The 15,438-nt window shown below is 34.1% G+C and overlaps 1 protein-coding gene across 4 annotated transcripts in view; it reads left to right on the top strand.

The window, feature by feature from the left end:
• The window catches only part of LOC145247962 (multivesicular body subunit 12B-like), a 169,945-nt gene that overhangs the window by 14,452 nt on the left and 140,055 nt on the right, over nucleotides 1-15,438 (top strand). The window lies entirely within an intron of this gene.

Raw genomic sequence — 15,438 nt, 5'->3', positions numbered from 1 at the left:
ACGATAAAGCAGAGACAAACTCGCAACATCTCTTCTGTGAGATAGAGGTTGCAGCGAAGAGAAAAGGACATCTCACACCAGGCCACGAAGTCTATTTTGAACCCTATCAAGGCAGGACAAGTCTTTTCTAGCAGCTCCTGCCCATATGTGGCAACAGTATTCCATCCTTGGACGTATCTGGCTCTTATATAGATAGAGAATTGCATCAGCAGTAAGATATCTACTGGATCGATAGAAGGATCCGGCCATTTTTCCAGCGGCCTTGGCAACAGATTTGATGTACGTATTCCATTTAAGATCAGGAGTAAAAGTCAAGCCCAGAAGCCTGTCAAAACCTGAGGCCTCCCCAAGACGAGAGCCATTCATTTTAATTGATGCCAGATGGGGATCAGAACGTTGATGATGTAAAGATAGAAGCTTGGTCTTAGATGCATTAAAAGTAACCAGCCACTCCTTTCTCCATTGTACAACGTGATCAAGATCAAAGGAGAGAGAATCTTTATCTGGAAGTCGGACATTTTAAACATCTCGCTTGTTCACTTATCAAATTCCATTCTTTATAGTCTTGTCTAATCATTTGCTTCCAAGTTTTCCTTGGTTGGTTAAACTTCCTGCGATCCAGGATATATAAAATGGGGCAATCCATGCGACCGTACCTGAGAACAACCTCTATGCTGGGCAAATGTAGTGTTTCCAGCAAATCTTTCAACTTTATCTATTATTGGCTTGTTACCTCCACTTTGATTTTAAAAAGAAAAAAAATATTAACAAAATTCAGAATCCTTTCTGCAATCTCATTACAAATTGATAAGTGATACACCTATTGAAAGGAAAAAGTTATTTTATTAAAATAACAAAATATTTACACTCCTATAAATAGAACATAGGGTACATGTGATATATTTTAGAAATCAAGAAGGTAGACATTCAACATGAAATACACATTATGCTAAGAAGCAAAGCAGTTTTACATAAAGAGTTACACCTTTTGCAATAAGTTAGTGGCTTACTATTGCAAGGCTCATGTATACAAGTTAATACATCCTCAAACAAATAGAATTTTATCAAATCTCATAAGAATTTTCAAGATAGTTCCAACAATTTGCAGAGAAGTTGATTAAATATGGATGAATTTTCTTCAGAGTAAATTATATAAGAGGCAGTGTTGTTATACGAAAGTCATTCCAAAAGTAAGGCCTCCTATTTTTTTCAATTTAAAACTAAAACGTTTAAGAGCTACGAAGATTGTTGTACCATTAAAACAAGTGACTTTTTATGGTCTAGAATTTTTCTACCTTTTTTCTTTTTTTACATAGAAGTCACCACTTATCAAGGCCCGGAGGCCACTCGAGTATAAGGGTTATTGCGTGTACAGTAATCAATGACACAATAACCACCATTCTCAATGCACTTTTGCTGGCAATGAGTTAGTGGCTGTGCATGGGTGTCCGGAACGTGCTTTGTCACTTGCATGTGTCACTACTCTAAAATCAACGAACCAGTCTCCTAACTGTGCTGACATCAACTGCATTAGCTTTGTAAACATTCAACAGGTGTCGATGAATGTTGATTGCTTCAGTTTTTTTTTTTTCTGTTTGGAGGAATTCTTACAGTGTTAATATCTACAGCGGAGATGAAACTTTCAAGTCCTGAATGCATAAGTTCAGTCAGGATAGCAATGCAGTTTGCAACCACCCTCTGCTCCATTTGAAGTAGAAAAAAAAATAGGATGCATTATTTCTTGTATATTATAGATTTTAAAAAATTTTTGCTGTCCTGTTTATAGGAAAATGGAACCTAATGAGTTAAAGTAATCAAAATTAATTTCTTTTCCATTGAAAACAAGTCAGTTATTTTTTTTTCTACACCCAGGCAAAGCTGTGTAGGAACAGCTAGTATATAAGAATGCAACCTAATGGGTTAATGATGCAGTGACTCAATGACATTTGTTTATGACACTACTATCTTTGGCAATACTTCAAAAGCCATAAATGACAGATTTTTCTGATTCTCTGATCTTGAGCATGTAGTACAATGGGGAAAGAGGTGGCTGGTTAATTTTAATGCATTTAAAACCAAGTTTCTATCTTTGCATGATCCATGCTCTGACCCCCATCTTGCATCAATTGAAATGAATGGCTCGTGTTTTGGGGAGGCTCCATATTTTGACAAGCTTCTGACCTTTACTCCCAATCTGAAATGGAACACATACATCAAATCTGTTACCAAAGCTGCTGGAAAAATGGTGGGATCATTCTATCACTCAAGTAGATATCTTGCTGTTAATGCAATTCTCTAAGAGCCAAGTACATCCTAGGATGAAGTACTGTTGCCACATCTGGACAGAAGTTGCCAGAAGCACCGTATTCTGCCTTGCAAGAGTTCAAAATAGACTTTGTAGCTTAGTGAGAGATGCCCTTTTCTCTTCCCTGCAACATTTTTCCCACAGAAGAGACGTCGAGAGCCTGTCTTTGCTTTATCATTATTTTCATGGCAAGTGCTCGTCTGAACTCCAATCTATGGTCCCCCTTGTCAAACTTTCATGAAAAATACTCATCTAACTGAAGCCACTGTCAATAATTTCCCCCACTCTTTATCTGTGCCTGAACCTAAATGTAGATTCCATGAACAAATCTTATTTCTTAGAACTGCACGCCTGTGGAACTCTTCAGTTTCCCTGCTTTCCAGCTGACTATGACATGGTCGTCTTCAAGTCCAACATAAACAAGTTCTTAATGAGTAATCTAATTTACCAAATTTCCACTACTAACGATTACTATGATATTGTCCCATTGACTACCGTACACTCATTAACCTTTTTCCTTGAGTGGCCTCCGAGTCTTGATAAGTGATGACTCTTTTATAAAAAAAGATGCATTGATTGAATGGAGAAATCTTCAGAATATCTATCTTCATTTCATTTGTACAATGAAAAGCAGTGCCATGTTTTAAAAATGGTAATCGATTTAAATTGTCAAAAATTAAAATATTTAAAGCTTGCAATGGGACGCTATAAAATGTTTAAATTTTAATTCATGCAGATTTCGTATTTATTATTACATAGCCAATTTTCTATTGAATATTATATTGTACCTAACAAATAGTATTGATTTCAAAAGTTAAAAAAAAAAAATAAATAAATAAAAACTGACTTGGATGCCATCAGCGAAAACCAAAACATGCGTTTGTTACTGCTTGAGCTAACCTGACAGACAGATAAGATTTAATACTAAACCACTTTTAACTATAAGCTGATGCATACGCAAACTAATAGAAATGTCGGCAAGTTGAAAGGAACATTTTTCATTCCAACTTGCCGACATATTTCCATACACGTTGTTCATCCATCCAAACAGATTTTACTTGTTAAACCATCCTCGATGTATGATTACCATTTCCTGTTAATTTTAGTGTTATGCGATCAGTAGTTTAAGAGTTTATCGGTTAAATATTTGCAAACACGCATACATCTACTGTTTTATTTATATAGATAAAAAATGTTCAAAAGAGCTATTTAACATTTAAAACCCAAAATTATTTAAAACTATTCGTTCGATTGTTTTGAAAGAAATAATTTAATTGATTGCAAATACATATTGCGATTTTCTTTCTCTCCAAATTATAATTTTAAGCTTGACTGGATGACCCACCACTCTTATTCCCATCTCCCAAAGAAGTGAAGATTTTAGATTTGGTGATTAATGATCTGACAGTAGATCCTTTCTGCCATTCTGATTGATATTCCTTTAGAAACTTTTTTTAATTTTTATTTTTCCTTCCCCCCCCTCTACTCTCATTCTAAAAATAGCTTCTTTGATGAGGGTGAAGGCAGAGATATGATTTTTGAACATCATCCCCAACCCCACAAACGCTGACCTTCTTTTTAATTATTTTTTTTATGCCAAACTTGGTCTGTTTGTTGCATCCAACCAAAATTGGACCCTCTCTGTGCTGACCAAGTCCATTGCAGATGTTGGTACATATTTAGGCATATTTGTATGAATCGGTATGATTTTTGACTGATTCGATTCTGTCAGCAGTATTTACAGGATGGACCACATGAAGGTTGCCAACATCCATAGTGAAAATGGTTCTATGTAATAGACAGGATTCGAACTTGGCACACTTGGTTCATCAGTCTGTCGATATCCACTTTACAATCCTCACCTTCCATCTTATCCAACGACTTTACTTTTTAACTTCTCCTTTCCTATGATTCGACATTTGCCATCTTCAATTCAAGTGGCGTCCATGTTTTGAGAATACAATGTTTTTAGAGGCTTATTTGGCTACTGTCAAGATTGACTGCTTTTTTTGATTTCCGGTTTCAGTTGTGCAGATGGGATGACAGTAACAAGCAAGATAGGGTTCCTTCTGATTAATGATTCTTTCCCTCAGATAACGTAAAACCCGCTCCTTTTCCCCCATGTTAAGAATGGCTTTCTTGTCTGCTTAACCATGTCTGATTCTATAACTAAATGGACAGCAGAAACCGGAAGTAAAAGACTAGTCTCTCTTGACTATAACCTTTTATTTTCTTAGCCCTAAAAATCAAGAAATACCTTGCGTCTGCCTACACTCCTCGGGTAGAATGCACGATTTTTTTTCTCAATCTTTCATTATCTGTTTTAAAAATTAATGTCTGTGCCTATTTGTCTTTTTTGGTAATATTTTAAATTGCCATTCTTTCTATCTTCTTCCCCTGCACGAAGTGTGTCGTGATACCATTGCTTACAGTCTTTTGTTTTCGCTTTTAAAAAAACAAATGTCTATGACATGGGCTTTGTAGAACAACTAGTTCTTTTCTTTTCTGTCACTTTTTATCTCTTTGAAATTCTAAAGATCACCAAACTTCAAAAAAAAACAAAAAAACCTCAAAATCAAATTGTTTCTTTTTATATTATGAAGCTTAAGTAATTCTTAATGACTTTTGCCTTCATTTTAAAACGCAGGCATGTTTTCTTTTATCTTTTTTTTTTTTTTTAATTGTTTTGTTTAATTCTATTAATTTGTTTGATAGCTATGTCTACAATAAAATGTCTTTAAAAAATAATTTAAATTCCGAAAAAAGGGAAAGTAAAATTTGCAATCACTTCTTCTTGAATCACATCCTCCATGCGCAATGGCAGTACTTCTTTTCAAACAACGCAGTACGTTTCCACTGAAAAATTAACTCCCTTTGACAAGTCATCCTCATGAGACATTTGCATTAATTGTATCATGCCCTTCGCCATCAACCAGAAGTGATCTATGCAGCATAACCGTGTGCGATCTCCAAGAGACATAAGCTCTCTGCTTTTATAGCAAATGGAAGAGTTTGTTATTCATAGGGTGGGCACACTATAAGATACAAGGAACCTTTTTTTTTTCCAGAAAATACCAGAATGACACTAAAACAAAATTACTGCAATGAAACACTCGCGAGCTTGAAACAAATTAGTCCTGTAGATATTCTGAAAAGAATTGATATCACGTTTCTGAATTTTTGAGATAAGGATTGGTTATTCGTATTGTTTGGATTATTTCGGACTACTGTTCTCATCTTCAGTGTTTTCACAACGTTTTAGTCGAGGTAACCTCCACAAGGACCCGTGGTTAGAGTATTTGGGGGAAAAAAAAAATCAATTGTAATAGTGACCTTCTCCTAAAGGTTCTCGGTGTAGGCGACTGAAAAATACAATTGTGAATTACTTAGGACCTCTATCCAGTCATGGCTGATGGAATAAGAACATGCTACCCCTGTGAAATAAATAAAGGGTTCCGTTCAAAATTCCGTTCAGATTCCTGAGTTCGACAAGATACACCTGAAGGTCTGAGGTTACATTGACTGAAACGTTGTGAAAATGACGTTCAAGATGAAAACAGTAGTCAGAAAAATTTAATATGAGAATCTAATTGGTATAGTCTCTCTGCTTTTATAGCAAATGGAAGAGTTTATTGTTAATCATGGGTTGGATACACCACAAGATACAAGGCCCCCCCCCCCATTTTTTTTTTTTGTTTTTTTTTTTCAGAAGCCACCAGAACACTAGAAAAAGAAAATACTGCAATGAAACACTTATGAGCTTGAAATAAATTAGTGCTGCAGGTAACATGTGAAAAAAAATCTAATTGGTATTAAAAAGTCAAACATCAATAAATTGCAAAAAAAAAAAAAAAAAAAAAAGAAAAAAAAGTGAATCACCAAAAGTACAAGGATGATTTCATGTGCTGCTGCTTCACACAATGTTGTCATGATGCCAAAAATTAAATTGGAAACAATAAAAATTAATTACATTATATGGCTTTCAAACAGCTTACTATTTTTAAGAATTCAAATTTAAAAAAGAAAAAAATATATCAACTCTAAATGCAATGCTGTTGCATCGTCCACTCAATTTCAGGCAGGCCAGATTTGGCTTAGAATGCAAGATCTGTGAAAAATCGTAAAACTTATACAATTTTTTTTTTTTTTTTTTTTTTTTACATAGGCATCACCACATTATCAAGGCCAAGAGGCCACTCAAGGATAAGGGTTAAAGAGTGTACAATTATTCGGACTACTGTTCTCATCTTGGAGGTGGAGAGTAAGACAACTCAAAGAAGCAGTGTAACGATGATCACCTACTAAGCAGCCATAGTAAAGAATTTAACACAATATGGGAACCAATAATTATGAATAATATATACATACTAGCAAAAGTACCCGTCATTGACTAGCTTCAAAAACAGCCTACAGAAAACGGACTCTGATTTATGAAAGTTTGATAGGTTATGAAAAGGAAGGGTTGTAAAGAGATAGCTTTGAATTTGGGGGTATCAAAACCAAAGCAAAATATGATGAAAGTAAAAATAAAATAGATAAACCCCATAATTTATTATGCCATATCTGTTCACACTGAAACACTTATCACAATATTCTGTGGATCTATATTAAAAAACCTTGTTAAACTTTGTGACATATTTCCATTCTATGGAGGTCAGGCACGAACGAACACCCCATAATTTTTATTATACCATATTTCTTCAAACTGAAACATAATTATCAAAGTATACTTATGCAGATAGACATAAAGTCTTTGTTAAAGTTTGTGCCTATTTCCATTCTATGGAGGCCGGACGCGAACACAGACCCCACAATTTTATTATACCATCCCTATTTAAGTTAAAACATATTTATCAAAGTATTATGTACATCTATATGAAAAACACTTGTAAACGTTTTTTTTTTTTTTTTTAATTTTTAAATTTTTTATATCCATACTTTGTGGACCAGGTGCGAACGCAGACCCCACAATTTTAATGAATCATCATTGTGTCAGATCATACCCATTCCTGTGTCTCGATATATCTTCTATCATTGTGATCAGTTTTCTATAATAATCAACCATATAGGAGCCTATTCGTGATCAGCCACCTACAGACGTTCAGTTTTATATTATAGATATATACTAGCAGGCTGCCAGGAATTGCTCTGTCATAAAATATGCTTAAATATATTTTGATAAATGCAAATTTTGTATGTATTAGATTATATTGGATTCAATATATAGTAATGATTTAAAGTTAAAAAAAAAAAAAATAAAATAACTCGTGCACCACCACCAGGAATCAAAACGAAAACATTTAGCTTATGGTTTATTTTTTCCTTTGACGTTAATGCCTGGCCTATACAGACATGTTTGCTGCAAGGCTAAAAATTAAAACATGAACCAATAACTATTACATTACGCATGCATATTCATAATGCAGTCATTCGACCTTCACTTGGTAAATTTCATTTGTTTTTTTAAATTTTCACATTTTTGTACTGATTTTCCCAAAACACAGATATAAAGTCTTGCATAGGTTTGAATACTCTATATATGAAGTTTCATGTTTGTAGACAAAAACTGACAAAGGAGTTTGGTAGGCAAGATTTTTTAAACACATATGCACATACATATATAAAGAAAGAGGTTTGTTTACTAGTCTTTTTACGCAAATATTATGCAAGTATAACTCATGTAGAATGTCTGCATGAATATAAATTACATGTAATGGTTAAAGATGATCATCCCATAAAAAAAAAAAAAAATAGGGAATTAAGATGAATGTTTAAAAGAATATGCAAATTAGCTCGATCTTTTGCTAGTGAATGCAATTCCACGACCATATATAACAGTTGTATTTTATTTTTAAATAAATAGAAAAAAGGGATTTAATATGAATATCAATACGCAAAAAAAATACAACTAAATTTATAAGAGTGTGTGTGTGTGTGTGTGTGTATTAGTGCTAAGTAGTATGATTGTACTTCTACAAGCTAAAATAAGTTAAAAGCTCTCAAAATTCATACTAGAATTATCCATAAGTGGATAAAGTTCTTGGTAAAATTTAGTTGTAAGTTGACCTCTTCTGTAGGTTAAAGGTTCAATCCTCAAAAAATGATTGCAAATTATGACTTCTACCTAGTCATGGCTGAACGCATGCTACGCCTGTGGATTAAATAAACGGTTCCGTTCAAAATTGCATACTGATTCCCAAGTTTGACAGAATGATTCCCAATTTAATAAAATATACATGAAAAAGGTTGGGAAGTTTAAATCGATTGAAACGTTGTGCGAATAACAACACAGATGAGTATATATATATATATATATATATATATACAGTAGCGTCCAAAAGTTAAGGGCTAGTAGTTTCAAGACAAGTTTAAGTACTTTTTAAGAAAAACCGTTCATTTAAAATACTTAATATGCATATATACTTATAGATATACTCATCACTCATGTCTCGCCTAAATTTAATAAGCATCCGTTGGATATTTTTAAAGTTATGACCAATAACACAAAAGTTTGTCCAAATTCTCGTGGTCCAAAAGTTAAGGGCTAGGCGGTATAATCTTTAATTATTATAACAGTAAGGTACTGTATAGGTGTCAGACAGGTACTATGAATAATCCTACTTCAAATTTTTACTAAAGAACATTAAAATTATTGTAATTGAGTAAAAGAAATGAGTGTTTGTATCGCACTAGTACAACATGGCAGCAAAACAACGTCGTCCCGTTTCTGTCGAAGAAAAACAGCTAATTATTCATCTTCATAGTAATGGCAAGAAAACTTCTGAGATTGTTGACACCGTAGGAAGGTCTCCTAGTGTAGTAAAGCGTATTGTGGCACATTTCAAGCAGTCAGGATCAAAATCTGGTAGACCTCGAATCACAACTGCTCAACAGGATCGTCTTATTGTCAAAATGTCACTTAAAGACAGATTTAACACTGCTGCTAAAATATCTCGAGAACTAAAGCAAAGGTCTATTGTTCAAGCGTCTCGGCAAACTGTTACACGCCGGTTGTACGCTTCTGGATTGCAATCTCGAGTGCCAGCAAGGAAGCCTCTTATCTCCAAAAAGAATCAGAAACTCCGCCTCGCTTTTGCCCAAGAACACGTTGTGTGGACAACCGAAAACTGGTCCCGTGTGCACTTTAGTGATGAATCGAAGTTTAACGTTATCGGACCTGATGGCAACACTTATGTCTGGCGAAGAACTGGTGAGAGATTGGAGGTTAAGTGCGTGAAAAAAACTGTGAAATTTGGAGGAGGAAGTGTAATGGTTTGGGGCGTTATGTCAGCTGCAGGCTGTGGTCTACTGATTCGTCTGCAAGGTGGAATAAATGCAGAAGTTTATAAGCAGATTCTACGGCAGCATGCAGTTCCTAGTCTTCGGTCGTCGCTCTATCAACCTGCAATTTTCATGCAGGATAACGCTCCTTGTCACACTGCTAAGAAAGTAAAAACATTTTTAGACGAGGAAGAAGTTGAAACGATGCGTTGGCCCCCTCGGAGTCCAGATCTTAATCCTATTGAGAATATCTGGAAAATGGTTGGTGAACGTGCTCAATTTCAGTTCCCAAAAAATCAAGAACAACTCTGGCAGTGCTTACATGCTGAATGGAGTGCGATAACGCCAGCGTTTTGCAAGAAGTTGGTGGATTCCTGTGCCAAGAGGTGTCAATAAGTCATAAATAGCAAGGGTTTATTTACCAAATACTAGTTAGTTGGTAATTTCAGCCATTCACAGCAAGGACAAAAGCCGCAATCGTGTTAGCTCTTAACTTTTGGACACACAAATTTTGAACAATTTTATTTAAAATGGTAGTTATTAAAAAAATACTTAGTGTAGGCTAACGAAATTATGACCCATTGAAGATATACATGTTATCTATATAATTGTGAAGTAATTTTTTGTTGTTCGTGTGTATTTGTTTCAAATATATGGTTAAACTTGCTGAGGTTTTACTAACCCTTAACTTTTGGACGCTACTGTATATATATATATAATAATTCAAATAATACGAAAAGTTTGAAAGATAAAAATGTTAGGAAAATATTTTCTAAAACAAAACTTTCTTGTGAGAGGTTAAAAAAACAAATCGTTTGAACCGTTTTTTCATTTTACCTATGATAAACTTATCGCTTTTTAACTGATATATAGGGTGAGCCAAAAGTAAGTGGACAGAAAAAAACATTTAGAGACCACGTATGTGTACAACTATATGTAATAAGACAATTGTATTAATTAAAATTAAGCGTTAGTTCGAGCACTTGCGTTGATAAATGTTTTCCTGGATTTACGTAGCTTTGAAGTCTGCCGCTTACATTTTGACAAACATTTTCTACTTTTGGCTTAACCCATATATATATATATATATATACTAGACCACCCGTGACCCGTTGGGTCAGTACGTTATATTAGCTATGGAATTCATGTATGAGCGTGACACTTGTGGCATAAAGAAAATAGTTTTTTTTTACATAACAGAAGCATTTCTATGAAAGTATATTAAAATGAAAAAAGAATATAGATAGATTTCTATGAGTCGTTCTGTTTATTATAATTGTTATTTTTTTTTAAATTACAGTTACTGAATTATAAGTGGTTGGTCATACTTATAGGTAAATATGCACTGAACAGGTATCATAATCCTTATTATAGTTAAATTCAAATTTTGATATATCATCTTTTAAATGAAATTGTTAGTTGAAAGTACAGAATAATAAAAAAAACACTCTCCACATGTTAATAATGGCTTTTTAAATAGAAAATGAAAATAAAATGTAACTTTTTTCATTTAATTTAAGCAAACATTCAGTACCCATTGTGTAAAGGAAAACACTATTTAATGTAATAGAAATGTGTGCATTTACCGATTCAGCTTTCCGTTTGGAAATGTAAGCAGACGACTTTAAAAAACATGGGAAGAAGAAAAAGAAATTTTTTTGTAATAACGCCCTCTAGTAAAAAGGTCTGCATTAGTTAAGGGGGATAACTCTATCCAGTTTTACATCGCTCTCTTTTTCTTTCTCTCACACATACACGTAACTATTTCTCGCGTACGTAACGAAAACAGAGGGAGTAGGAGTGTTGAAATCTATTAGAGGGAAAGTGAGAGGTGTTTTCTTTCCATAAATTGTATAGGGTAATATTTCATATTATTAATAGATTCATAGATAAATAGATTTTATAATATATATTATAATTATCTATGAATCTATGTATTATTTGTATATATAAATAACTATTTGATCAAATTAAATGAAATTGTTTGTATTAAAAGCGATATAAAAATTCCGGAATTGGAATAACGGATTGAAGACGTTGCTATTTACGCATGCGCAACCGGATGTTGAAAACCGGAAATCTGATTGCAAACATACAAGATCCATAGACTTTTAGTATTATATAGATATATAATGTGTGTGTTGCTCCCTATCTGGGGTCATCACATTTGTGAGGAAATTATTTCCAATTATCATTTCGCTCGTGCTTTCTGCTCAAAATCATCACAGGCAACATAAACAAAATGATAGGTATATGTGTGTGTGTGTGTGTGTGTATATATATATATATATATATATATATATATATATATATATATATATGCGGGACGTTCCAAAAGTAATGCCTCCTATTTTATTTTATTCCACCCAAACAGATGAGAGGGGATTACAAATTGCATTGTTATGATGACTGAACTTGTGCATTCATGACCTGGAAGTCTCCTCTCTCTGTTGCAGATATTGACAGTGTGATACTTTTTAAAAAAAAGCAACCCCTGTCATTAACGTGCGTCAGAAGCAGAGATGCATCATTGAATTCTTGACAAAAGTGAGAATGGTGATTACTATGTAGAAGAATAAATTCTGGAAGGTAAAAGGTTGTTCGTTTTAATAGTACTACTCTTGTCTTAGTACCTCTTCAACCTTTTTGAGTTTTTAAAAAAAAAAGGGGATTTTACTTTTGAAAACAATCTTCTCATATTGCATTTCCCCATCTTTTCAATGTGACTAAACTACACCGGTATCGAACAAATATAGTTACTATGGTTACGCTTTTCTGCAGCATCGACGATGTGTTTTCTTGTTTATTTTGGCTCCATCGCGTGTATTGATTGTTTCCTTGGCAGCTTTTGGTGGATGGAATCTTGGTAAAGCTTCATTCACAAGAGGGATAGGACCTCTGCCACTAATGTTAACGTCTCCAAACCTCCACCACCCATGCCATGTACCTTTCCCATGGGTTAAAAATGAAAATAGCATCACATGCACTGTTATGCTAAAACATCACCAAGCTAGATTAGGACTGCCAAAAATAAACTTTCGTTTTTGAAAGCATCTTTTAATAATTTAAGTGTGAAAATAGTCGAAATATGATTAAGATAAAAAAAAAAAAAAAAAATTCTGGATAAAATAACTAACCATGTTATACTATATACAGCAAAACAAAAAAGTGGTCAAATAACAAATAAATGTTACCAAAGGCAATATAACTTACTCTTCTATCTTCCTGGATAAGTTTGAAACTTATTTTTAAACATTTATTTACTTCAAAACACAAGTAATGTCAAGTCTTAAGTTAGAACAAGAGAAAAAATGGCTAACATGAGACGATCATCTGGGGAGTCTCAATAATTGCTCAAAAATCAAAAATAAACAAAATACTGGAATTGAGCATTTATTGAGACTCTCCAAATGACAGAAGTTAATTTTATTTGGAAATCCATAATCTCTGTAGAGATTTTAATGAGCATTTTTATTTTTTGTCTATAGAATTTTTCAATTTTTGGAGTGTTCTGTTTGAGAGTTTGTATTGGCAGTTTAAACATGGGGGGGGGCGTGACTACTTCGGCCCTACACGTCTGGTTTGCTTTGCCTATTTTGCATGTCGTCATTTTTCAGTTAACGGGCCTTGTCTTTCGGTAGCCTTTGTTGTAGTCGGATGTTGACAATTTTTGAGAGCATTTGTGGCAAGATGGAGACTCAGTTGTGATCAGAATAGACAAAATTTGAGGAGCGCTGTGGTCAGGATTGGCATGTTTCGGGAGGGATGAAGTTGTTCAAAAATTAACTCTGGAGTTATTTTTTTTTTTTTTTGTTTTACAGCTTTCTGCCAATTTTCTATCAGTAGTTGGCAATTTTAGCAGGAGTTAGGAAACGGTTTTTATTTTTTGCAAGCAACTATCCATTTCTGAGTATAACTATTGTTATGCATATCTGTGTTTCTGTTTGTGTTTATATATATATATATGCTAAAACATTTAACGCCTTTTCTATTTAATAAAACCATTTTTTATAGATACTTTGTATTTAACAGTCCACTTAAAACCCTGGATATTATTTTGTATATTTGTCTCCTTGTACACTGGGTGTCATCATTCACTGAAAAGAATTGAAAACAGTTATCTTTTATAACCTTATAAATGCTGAAATGAAAAGATGGCATCATCCTTTACAACAGAACTCAGATTGACTCCAAAGTCAAAGCACGGCTACCTATATCTCGGTGGCCATGGCCAAAGGGTCATGGGTCGTCTTTGTAGACAGTGACACACACATATAATACACTACACCTGGAGAGTCTAATCTATATATCTATAAAAGTGAGAATATGTGTGCATGAGGACACTTCTCAACCTATATACGCAACAAATTTTTGATCTACTTGAAATTTGGTATATAGGATGTTCAGACACGTGGAAAACTGGTTCATCTGTTCTCATCCGATAAAAAGGGCTGCTAAGGGGTCAAAATTGAGAAATTGTTACTTTGGATCATCGGATTTTTATCTGTCTATCAACTGTATCACAAATGCGCATGCGTGAATAGTTCACATTACAGATTACTTATGTTAAGAGTAAATAGTTTGTAAGCGAGTACTTGACTTCCTGTCTTTTGGTTTTGATCTCAGCCTGAGTGTTTTTTTGTTTTTTTTTTATTTACTTACAAAAAGTGAACCGTTTAGAAAAAAAACATTATACTCGCATGTCTAGTTTTTTTTTTGTTTTTTTTTTTACGTTTAATACCGGGCAACGCCTGGCACATTTGCAAATATATTACTAAAGCTCATTGGATCTTTATTTTGTATGTTTGCCTCCATGCACACAGGTGGAATTCCTCAAGAGGATGGTGATACTTCTCTATAGAAAATTGCAAAAACTACTGTTATCTCCTCTGATTGAGATGATATACATGTGACTGGGGATTGCTTATAAATTTAATATTTTCTAAATATTTCCACTTTCAGAGGCTTAATTGAACCAGGTTAAATGCTGCAGCATGTACTTGGTAACGTTTTGATCACTGTGTTACATGAAAGGGCTGTCCCCTTCTCATGTAAGTAAGAAGACGTACTAGATAAGTGAAAATGATATGAGGATAAGGTTAGAATCGAACCCTGTCGGCAAGTGTTAAAGATAATGGAAATGGAATGTTAGAAATAGTTAAATATTGTTTATGTCAGAAAGAGTTGATTGTGTAATACTCAGCAGAGTAGCAAGCGTTCGCGTATTTGTGCATTGCGTGCATGTGCGTGCAAGCGGTGGCGTGACGGAGGAGGGGTGTACTTGCCGCAGGGAAGTATTGGGTGGGAAAAGAGAAAAAAAGATGGCGCCTGGTGTTTTATAAATTGTGGTCTCGCGAGATCACGAGAAAACAGAGGGCACATATGCAAATGAGACATGGTGAAAAACTGCATAAAAAGCAAGCTTGAGTGAGAGGAAATGACAGTGTCGTTTACAGTCACAAGGTTATTGTGTTACTATTGCGAGCGTTGGTAATGATTGAAGTTGAATTCGATACAGATTGTCCATTCTTTTAGAAATTTGGATATTAAATATGTCAGTTAAAAGAATGGACAATGTGGGTTAAAAGATATTGTTTAAAAATATATTAGAATTGAGAATTCTTTTGTTCGCCAAAAGTGTGTTTGGACAAACATATGTAAAGCCACATGAAAATTAGTCACGTTTGAAAAACACATTTCTGACGTCATTATCAAAGGAGATTTCTCAATATAGGAATCTAAGGGTTCTGGGTTAGAAGGCAGTTGATCAGACAGTTGAAAGTCGACAATTGATGAGATATTTAGAGAGGAGAGCCCCTTAGAAGTGAAGGGTAGAACATTAAATCATGTCG

The sequence above is a fragment of the Euprymna scolopes genome, chromosome 26, assembly GCF_053919585.1.
Source record: "Euprymna scolopes isolate OS-2025 chromosome 26, ASM5391958v1, whole genome shotgun sequence".
NCBI lineage: Eukaryota > Metazoa > Mollusca > Cephalopoda > Sepiida > Sepiolidae > Euprymna > Euprymna scolopes.
Note: the sequence above shows the minus strand (reverse complement) of the source record. Positions and strands in the feature narration are given on the sequence as shown.